Source organism: Melospiza georgiana, chromosome 2 (genome assembly GCF_028018845.1).
Source record: "Melospiza georgiana isolate bMelGeo1 chromosome 2, bMelGeo1.pri, whole genome shotgun sequence".
In the NCBI taxonomy this organism is placed as follows: domain Eukaryota; kingdom Metazoa; phylum Chordata; class Aves; order Passeriformes; family Passerellidae; genus Melospiza; species Melospiza georgiana.
In genome coordinates this window covers 39,474,080-39,483,718 of record NC_080431.1, presented here as the reverse complement: position 1 = coordinate 39,483,718, position 9,639 = coordinate 39,474,080, and positions in this window count along the sequence as shown.

Genomic DNA, 9,639 nt, shown 5'->3' with positions numbered 1-9,639 from the left:
CTTTTGCATCAGGTAAAGTTTGACTTCTGTGAGGACAAATTCTTTGCAGAGTTAGAGAATATATGTAAGTATATGTCTAAATTAGATGCTCAATACGTAAAATTATATGTACAGATGGTAGATGCTGGGCCCTAGCTAATAGTTGTACTTTCAGGTTTGGTTGAAGCTGGAGCTTAAGCTGCAAAGGCAAAATCTTCATTCAGCCCAACTTCAAACCCAAGGATTTTTTTGCAATAAAAAGGACTGGGAGAGGGAAAGCGTTTTCTCTGTGGTGAGAGGGAGGCAGGAGGGAAGAGCGTTTTGCTGAGAAGAGCGTCTCGGATTTAGCAATGCAGAGGCTGGTTCTGAAGGCAAGTCAATGAAATAGAAACGGGAATTTCCTCCGCTCTCCTTCCTGCTTCTGTCTTTGCCTGTCTCACCTTTTGAGAACCTGATTTGTATTTGTATACATGCGTGTGATCCCGATTTCATTGTTTGCCTTTTCACGCAAGCACTTTCACCTATATCCCCCTTCCCTCCCCTCCCTTCCTCTCATTTGGCAGCCAGTTGGGCTTCTTCCTGCCTTGAATACCGCATTCCCTGGTTATTCAAGCTCAGTCATTAGCACCCTGTCCCCCCACTGAAATTATGAATGAAAAGCCTTGTTGTTCTTTACAAATAACTCGGGCTTCCTCAGTCAGTCAAATTCAAATGGCAGTGACTGCCAGACAAAGCGCCTGTATGATGGACAGTCCTCTCAGCAAGCCATCAAGGCACACAGGAAGTTTTTAAAGGCACAATCTAGGTAGCGCAGCCTGGGCGTTCCCCCGCGGGCGCGGGATGGGGAGCGGGGATGGGGATGGGGAGATGGGGATGAGGAGCGGGGATGGGGATGGGGAGAGGGGATGGGGATGGGGAGATGGGGATGGGGATGAGGAGCGGGGATGGGGATGGGGAGAGGGGATGGGGAGCGGGGATGGGGATGGGGAGAGGGGACGGGGATGGGGATGGGGATGGGGAGTAGGGATGGGGATGGGGATGGGAACGGGGATGGGGACGGGGATGGGGAGCGGGGATGGGGATGGAGATGGGGATGGGGATGGGGAGAGGGGACGGGGATGGGGATGAGGATGGGGACGGGGAGTAGGGATGGGGATGGGGACGGGGATGGGGATGGGGACGGGGATGGGGACGGGGATGGGGATGGGGACGGGGATGGGGACGGGGATGGGGAGCGGGGATGGGGATGGGGAGCGGGGATGGGGAGCGGGGATGGGGAGCGGGTTGGGGACGGGGAGCGGGGATGGGGAGTGGAGATGGAGATGGGGATGGGGCTGTGGGGCGGCGGCGGCAGCTCGGGGCGGGCCGGGCGGCACCTCCGGCACCCTGTCCCGGCGGGGGCGGCGGGCTCGGAGCGGCGGCAGAGCCCCCCGCCGCCCGCACATTGTTCGCCGGCCCCTTTCACAACGGGGGAAAAGGTAATTGACAGCCCCATTGTCCGGCCCGGCCCCCCGCGGCTTTAAAACACTCCGGGGCCCCAGTCACACGTTGTCAATGGGAGCTGTCGGAGGTGACGAGTGAAGAAGGGCTGCTCAGGAAACAGTTTGAGCCCTTCAAGTGGACAGGCCTCAGTGACTTCTCCGGCACTCCGGCTGCCACATGCAGCCCCTTCAAAAATAACCTTAAAGCAATAAATCATACATGTTTCCTGCACTATACAAGGAACAGCTGGTTATTTTTCTGCACTTCCCCTCCCTTCCCCCCCCCCCCCCCCCCCCCCCCGTTTCCTCCGCCCTTTTTTTTTTTAAGCCTAAAAATTATTTAAGCACAGGAAATCAAGCATGTCAAAGTTTGGCAAAGCGGTTTGGGTGATTTAGCAATTACAACACTTCTTTCTCTATTAGCCAATCCTCGGGCTTTGACTTTTTGTCTCCACGTTTCCACTGGTTTCTGCATCTGCTCCAATGACTGGGATAACTCATCCCTTGTCATCCCTACAGCAAGGGAAGCGATCTGCGTGGTTTGCAAGGAAAAGCTGTTCACTCTGATTCTTCTCTTTCACAGGAACTCTGTGTCCTGGAGTTCAAAAAGATGTCGTGGATTTAGCCCATCGATTGTATTTGGGAAATGAAAACCCCAAAGCTGAGGATTAATGATGTGTCTCATTGTAGGCAAGTCTGTACCTCTGTACTTGGTGCCCTTAACTGTCTGATACAGGCAGTATTGATGCATTACCATGTGTAATGCTTCATATATGATGTGTGTGCATAATAATGTGTTGGATGCATTAAATTTTAAACACAACTACAGGTTTTTCTCCTAAGGCCTCTGCAACCTAAAGCTCTGTTGCTGCAGCTGGATCCACACGGGCCAACATTTGTGTTTGCACCAACCCCCTTTAGGAGCCCACCTGCCTGGATCTGATTTCAGCCTTGGAGCTGTCATTTCCTGCCATCACATGAGGTAGTTAGTGCTTGCTAACTAACTACGATCCGGATCTGTTAGACTTAGTGTTGCCATTTAGCAATGCCCAATTCTGCCAATATATTCAGTGCTTGGAACTGATACTACACTTAGGAAATAAAAAGCAGGGGTCAAATATTCTTTGCAATGTTCTGCAATGTCCGTGCATTGTGACTAAAATGTTGTATTCTAGCCAGAAATGCAACTCTTAAAAAAAACTGACAGAAAAGCCGGAGGATGAAGTAAGTAGAAAATCAAACTTTTGTGAAGGTTTGGGGTTTGTGAAAATTGAGGCAAAAAAGGAAGAACTAACTAATGTGCAGCAGCATTAAATTCTCCTTACTCACAAAACAGAGGATATATGTTCTTATTTCTTTATCATGACACCTATTAACAAGATATAAAGAATATCACTGTTGGCTTGTGAGTGGTCAGAGGGCATTTAATTGAAAAAAATGGTCATGAGAAAGGAGGTGTGTGGCAGCAGGTTTAAGTGTGTGCTCTGTACAGTTCACTCCATGACATTAAACTATCAGTTTAACACCATTGCACTGGTAGGTCAGGCCATGGGAAGGAGGATTTGCATATTTTTAATTTTTTTGAGTATTGTTAGTGTCTGTCTTTCACTTGCACTATGATATGTTTGTGTGTTAATATAATTTCATCTCCTTGTGGGTGTAATTTCAGTTCATCTATCCACAGCACATCTCTGCTGTGGTTTAAAGGCTGAGGTAACATAGACTTGCTAAGTGCCTGAGACTAGTTTACAGGCAATTTTAGCCAAACCTTACAGCATGCTGTAAGACATAGCCCTCCTAACTATCTTTTGAAATCTTACGGGAGTAAAAGCTGTTCAAAACCTCAGACCAGATTCTTTGGTAGGATCCAGCCTTTAGCTCGCAAATTACTCCAGGCAAGGATCTCCTTCCTGTTTGGCAACTTCCTAGAACACTTTTGCAGCCAGATACATAAACTGCTTATTATGTTGAGGAGGAGATACTCATCTGGGGTGATTTACCATTGCTCACTTTCATCCTCTGAGAATCCAGCACCATATGGAAGTCAGAGGTTATCCATGTCCTGCAAAGGTAACCCATGATGGAAAGTTTTTGCTGTAAAAACCTGTTTTCTTGCTTTTCTTTACTGTGACCAAGACTTACACATTCTCATATATTGCATTATACCAACTCACCTAAAGTCTGCTCGCACAGTGAATATAGCAATATCTTGCTGTTACAATGAATGACATTTTAGAACCTGCCACCTTGGGGGCTTTGAGGTGTGTCTCTTGTGCTGGGGAGCAGTATAAAAATGCCCAGTTAATAAGTTTGCTATTGCCTTTGCCCAGAAGTGCAAAATGATTGCTTAGCCACCATTAGATCAGTGGAGAAAAAGAATCCCACAACCAAGCAATAACTAGGACCAAAACCTCTGCTTTTCACTGACCTACATGTGAAAGAGCACTTGAAAAGCCATTATAGCATATGTATGCTTATTCCCTAGCAGAGCTGAATCCTTTCATTTCTCAATTCTTCTCATCTCTTTGGGAAGGCAGAAGAAAAAAATCCAGTGTTTTGGAACACTGCTGGCAGACAAACTCAGTGTCAGTACTTTCCTGACAGGCTTTTCGTACTTAGGAAAATCTCTTTTTTAATGGGGGATGGGAATCAAGTACGACAAATATTTTTCTTCCAATGCACAAACAGGTCTGTCAGCTAAGGCTGTGAATCCTGCCATATGAAAAAGTGACATCAAGATGGCAGGAAAGCTGACATCATGTGCTGAAAGAGGAGTGACAGCAAGGCTGACAGAGAAGCTTAACTGGGCAGTCAAGTGTGAAAAAAGTGCAGCTGGACAGGTGTGTGTAGATGACAAGATGAGAGAAAAAAATGCCAAGAACTAGCAACTGTCAGAAGAGAGGATCCATTTAATTTATTTATATATTTATTTATATTTTTACTGCTTGCCTTATTGCCCTGGAGAACCATGCATTTTCTCTGGATTGCAGTGAAGAAACTGTTCTTGCTTTCACTTTGCCTTTGCCTCAGTCTTGCAGTCCCACTCCCTTAACACTTGTTGTGAAATCTAGACTCTAATAAAGTCAAAGGGAGTTTTGCCATCAAGTTTAGTGTGGCCAGGATTGTACTCAGTTCATAAGTCTGGCAGTGTCAGCAGTGTTGGAATTACAGGGACCAAGGTTAAATTTGAGAACAGGAAGGGAATTTTTCCCACATTTCCCCCCCACTCCTCTTCCCACAAGAAAGATGTAAGCCATTGTTGAAAGCCAGTTAATGGTCCTTAGTCAGATCGGTGTAAACAGTGTGAGCTTGGAAGAAAAACACCCATTCTGCAAAGTATAGGCTAAATACAGCCTGCAAACTGAATTTGTCCAGCTTGTAACCTACTCCTAGGAGTAGCTACAGGAGCAGCTTGGGAATGAATTGCAGAGCAAATTCATTGTTTCTGGGAAACATGGGGCTAGTTTGCATGCTAGCCCAATGGAGAATTCCATGAACACTCTAGTTTGGGCTATGTGAGTTGTAAGTGTAAAGCTCCCACTGGCTCTTAAAAGGAGGTAATTGCCCAGACAGCCAGAAAAAATTGGGAACTACTGATTTAGATCACAGTAAAATTTTCTTTTGAGATTCTTGTCAGTGCTTCCACCATTCAACCAGGAAGAAGTTGGGCTGCCAAATGAATTGAGGTTGAAACCTGTTTCTGAGCATATCTCTGGGTTCAGTAGGACATAAATGCAACAGATGAAGTTTTGACTCTTTTGAAGTCTATAGGAAAACTATGCTTGACTTTGATGAGGTCTGAATTTCATCTTTTTCCCATCACCTTCTTCTTCCCCCTTCATTTAACTCACCTCATAAAACAAAAACTGAGACCCATGTGTGTTTTTGTGTGGCTGTCTAGATTCCTTTGAGCCATGCACTGGTGTACAGGCTCTATTTGTATGTACAAAAGCCAGCTATGCATATGCAATTGTAACTGTGCATGAGAAGATCCTCTACAACCTTAGGCTTCAACTTATGAAAATCTGATTCTGGAAGCTTTATGGTTCCAGACTCTTTTAGAGAGAGTCAGGGAGCCAAGGCATTTGTCTGTCTGCTACATTTTGCAATGAGATTTTTACTTGGGAATGAAACCTGCAAGATGCTGAGTGCTGCTGTTTGCTTTAACAAGAGTCCCTTTTGAAGGCATGGCAAAGTGGGATCCAATTTTGTGAGAATCCAATAATGAGAATCATGAGGAAAAGAAAAGGCCTTAATTGACTCTAAGTTTTCTGGAGTCCTTTGTATGGATCTTCTAATGCATAGAAGGGCTTAACACACATTTTCCCTCTGTCTGGAGTCAGGGGTGAGTGGGCCTTGCTGTTGTCAGCCTGCAAGCAGCGCACACATCACGTGTTTCATCCTCAGAAGCTCTGCTGTTGCTTGGCTTCAGACACGTGGAAGTTTTAGTGGAAGCTTTACCTGAGCAAGGACAGGGAGATAAGGCTCATTAGCTAATTGATTCCCGCCACGCCCAGCTCACACCCCTTCCGTGGCGGGGCACAGGTGTGTTGGACATGCGGCTGTGCACAAACATGCCCTGGGCACAGCAGCATCTCCCCTCTGTGCTGCTGTGCCTGAGCACATGTCCTGCCCCTACGTGGGGATCATTTGGAGATACCTTTTTGTTACACAATACAGCCACCGTGCCCCGGGATGTTTTAGGTCTCATCTTGGTGAAATTCCTTATGTGTGCATACCTTGGTGTTCCAGATGCTAGGAGTTAATTATCCTACAGCAACCTGACTCCTGTGTTTCCTCGCAGCTGTATTTGTGATGCATAAAAAGGTGCTTTTAGCACGGAGTGTGCGATCATTAAGTTTTAAAAACATTTAATTTGGGGGAAAAAATTGGAACGAGAAGGGACAAAGCTCTCCTCGCAGGTTTGGAGCCCACAAAAAGCAATGCTCTATGCTCCCTCTGCTGGCACCGGGGCAGCCAGTCCTTCCTCTCCTAGACAGACACTATTTCAGCACGAAAAGCTTACACATTTAGTGGCACTGCTTTTGTTAAGTGTAATAAATAATAAACTATTTGAGATTTTTCCCCTCATTCTGTTTGTCAGAAACAAGGGTTTGAGAAAGAAACAGAAAGCATAGCTAGGCTGCATGATTCTGCATTCATACTTATGCCTAGCCTGAATACAGTGCTTCTTGTTATATAAGCTACAGACAAATAGGGAAAAAGACATACCTAGGGTATCATTGATAGACAACAGACAAATAGCACTATAATATTCCTATTTCCAGGTTTTTTGGGGTTTATTTTTTTGGGATTTTTTTCTTCCATGAGAGTCATACCTAGGCTGAGTGTTGCTGTTCTATGACTTCTGTTTTTCATTCCAGCTGTTTTGGAGGTTCTTATGTTATTAACATAGGTACCTTTTAATTTAATTATTCAATGAATATTAAGTAAGTCTTTGCTTTTCCTTTAACAAATGGTAATACATGGTAATATTTTACTTTAGTAAATGATCATTTGAGCTGGTTTAGTGAGCTGCAATTTATCACTGATAATTTATTTTTTTTTAGCTATTGTGACTTTTAAAATCACTCATTTGTGAAATTATATTTATCTATTTTAACTGTCAAATTGAAGGAAAGAATTGTTTTCCAACTAATTTTTTAAGCAATGCTTCTTGATGATCCTGACAAAAAATAATGCCAGCACACTATTATTTTATTTATTACTTCTCTTATCTGGATATGCTTTTGTTTGCAGTGGAAGCATTGGTGTAAGTGAACAAGACCTATGTTTTTTTCTAACTTTAGCATGGAAACAGTGCAAAACCTTTGGTTGAACAACTCAAGCATCACTGGTCAGGTACTCTTGACGAAGAAGTGCAAAGCTCCCCTTGAGGAGTGGATCAGAAGTGAGAGGGATGTGCAGACATTGGCTCTGTAATGACACTTCTGTGCTGTCCTTACTGGAGAGAAGTGATGAAGATGCTGCCCATCAACTGCAGTCCATTGTTCCTATTTTCTGCCTCTTTTTCATCCACTTTGCTTCCTGCAAAGGAAGAATATAGCTGGAACAATACCTGTATTGTCAGAGGGGAGATCTTTAACAGCTTTGCTTCAGAAAAAAAAAATACAGTAGGGGTTACTTTGGTATAATATAGAGGCTTTGGTGTAGCACAGATGGGGAAAGCACATCTTATGCAGACAGGCATGGCTGAAGCCAACCTCAAGGTTGGCCAAGGTCAAAATATCAATGTGCACATACAGTACAGATCTTGTAAGTCTTGGAAAAATTTGGGACGCTCTCAGCTTCAAACAATGTTTTCAGCCACAGTCCCAGAATACTATGACTGATTTTGAAAGTTTTTCTTATTATTTTCTCTCTAAAATCAATGATAGTGATTGACACTATGAACAAAAAAATTTCTTGAAAAAGAATCTTTATTTAGTACAGAGACTCTTCAAAGAAAACCCATTTGAAACCAATTATAGAAATATATGCATATCTAGCTTTTCCCTGAGGCTTATCTATCCTTAGATCTGAAGGGTCTAACAAATTTCAGCACTCTCCACAAACGTATTTTCTCTTTCTCTCTTTCTCTTTCTCTTTCTCTTTCTCTTTCTGTTTCTCTTTCTCTTTCTCATTTCCTTAACAGCTTCTGATAAGTAACTACAGCATGATAAGGAATGTTTTTCCTGCTCCACAGTGGGACGACACAATTAAACTTATATTTACAATTCAAAAAAAATACCCCTCCCACCTTCTCAAAGATAATTGCTGAATAAATAAAACAAATAAGATTTTACACTCAAAAGATGTATTAATTTATACCAAGCAAAATATTTTCAATAGGCAAGCACATAGTGCTGTGATTCTTCAAAATGCTGCTCCAGTAACTCATGTTGAATCAGCCCTGGTATTGCTCTGGCAACTTCCCCATTGCTGTCTGCTCAGGGGATTAGCTAGGACCTAGAAGGACTGAAGGGAAGAACTGCACATCAGTTAAGCAGAGGAAGACAAGGGAAGAGAACGTGGGTGGAAGATCTTTTTTGAAGCTAAGCAGTTAAACAAAGAATAGTAAAATGAAGAAAAGTGCAGTCTGAACTCAGATTGAGACTGGTAGAGTATGTAACTTAAAGAAAAACCTCATCGTATAAGCTCCTATTTAATTTGGGGGATGCAGGCTAATGAAGAAATCAGAACTAGGGTGGTATAAAAGTTGGTCTGAATTTAAGCCAAATAATGGACCAAATACACAATTTCCTTTAGTAACCGCAGGTTTAAAGCAATGTGATTGAGGGCCCTGTTCTGAATGCAAAATGCAAAGGGAAAAAATTTGTGAGAGTTCTCTGTTGATAAAGCCTCTTGCAGAGTCTCAGAGAAGACTGTAGTTCAGCTCTGATGTATTGAGTTGGGATGTGACAACTGTTCACAATAAGTGAAGTGAGTGGGTATTTTTACTTTCCCATGTACTGGGAGACTGTAGGTCTCTCTGGGGGAGAAGCAGCTAATGCTATTTCTCCCGCTTAAATTGAAAGAGTTTTTGTTTAAAGCTGAGAGAATTCCTTATGAATAATCTGATCAGAAATGTCCCAATCCCACAGAAGATTTTCTGATAGGAAAAAGCTCCTTCCCCATTTCTGTATAGCTTTAACAAAATGACCCATGATTATATTTTCTCTCCCCTGTCCAGCTGTGGAGGGGAGTGATAGAGATGCTTTGGTGGGTGCCTGGCATCCAGCCAGGATCAGCCCATTGCATATGGTAATTTCATTTCAACTACTAAATTGCAAACATAACTCCTCAAATTATTAGTCCCATAATTTTATTTAGCTGCCTGATCAGTTGTACAACTGCCACAGGTACCATTCTGCTGGATCAAATATCAGTCTGTCTCAAAGGTTTGTGCCAAAGTTTGGAGGAAACATGATCATACACAGGTTTCAAAGTCAGATAGCATTACATCTCACAAAATTAGACCAAAACCAAAAAATTACCTTTATACATGCGCATTCAGAAGGCAAAACCTTCCTCTTCTGGTAACTGGATTTTGAAGTCATTCTGCAGTTTGCTGTAGCTGCTCAAGCATAATCTCAAATAAAATGTTTTGCATTCATTGAGCCCAGAGGGTCATGAAAATGACTTTTATAGACAATACATTATTTTGTTATGATACTTA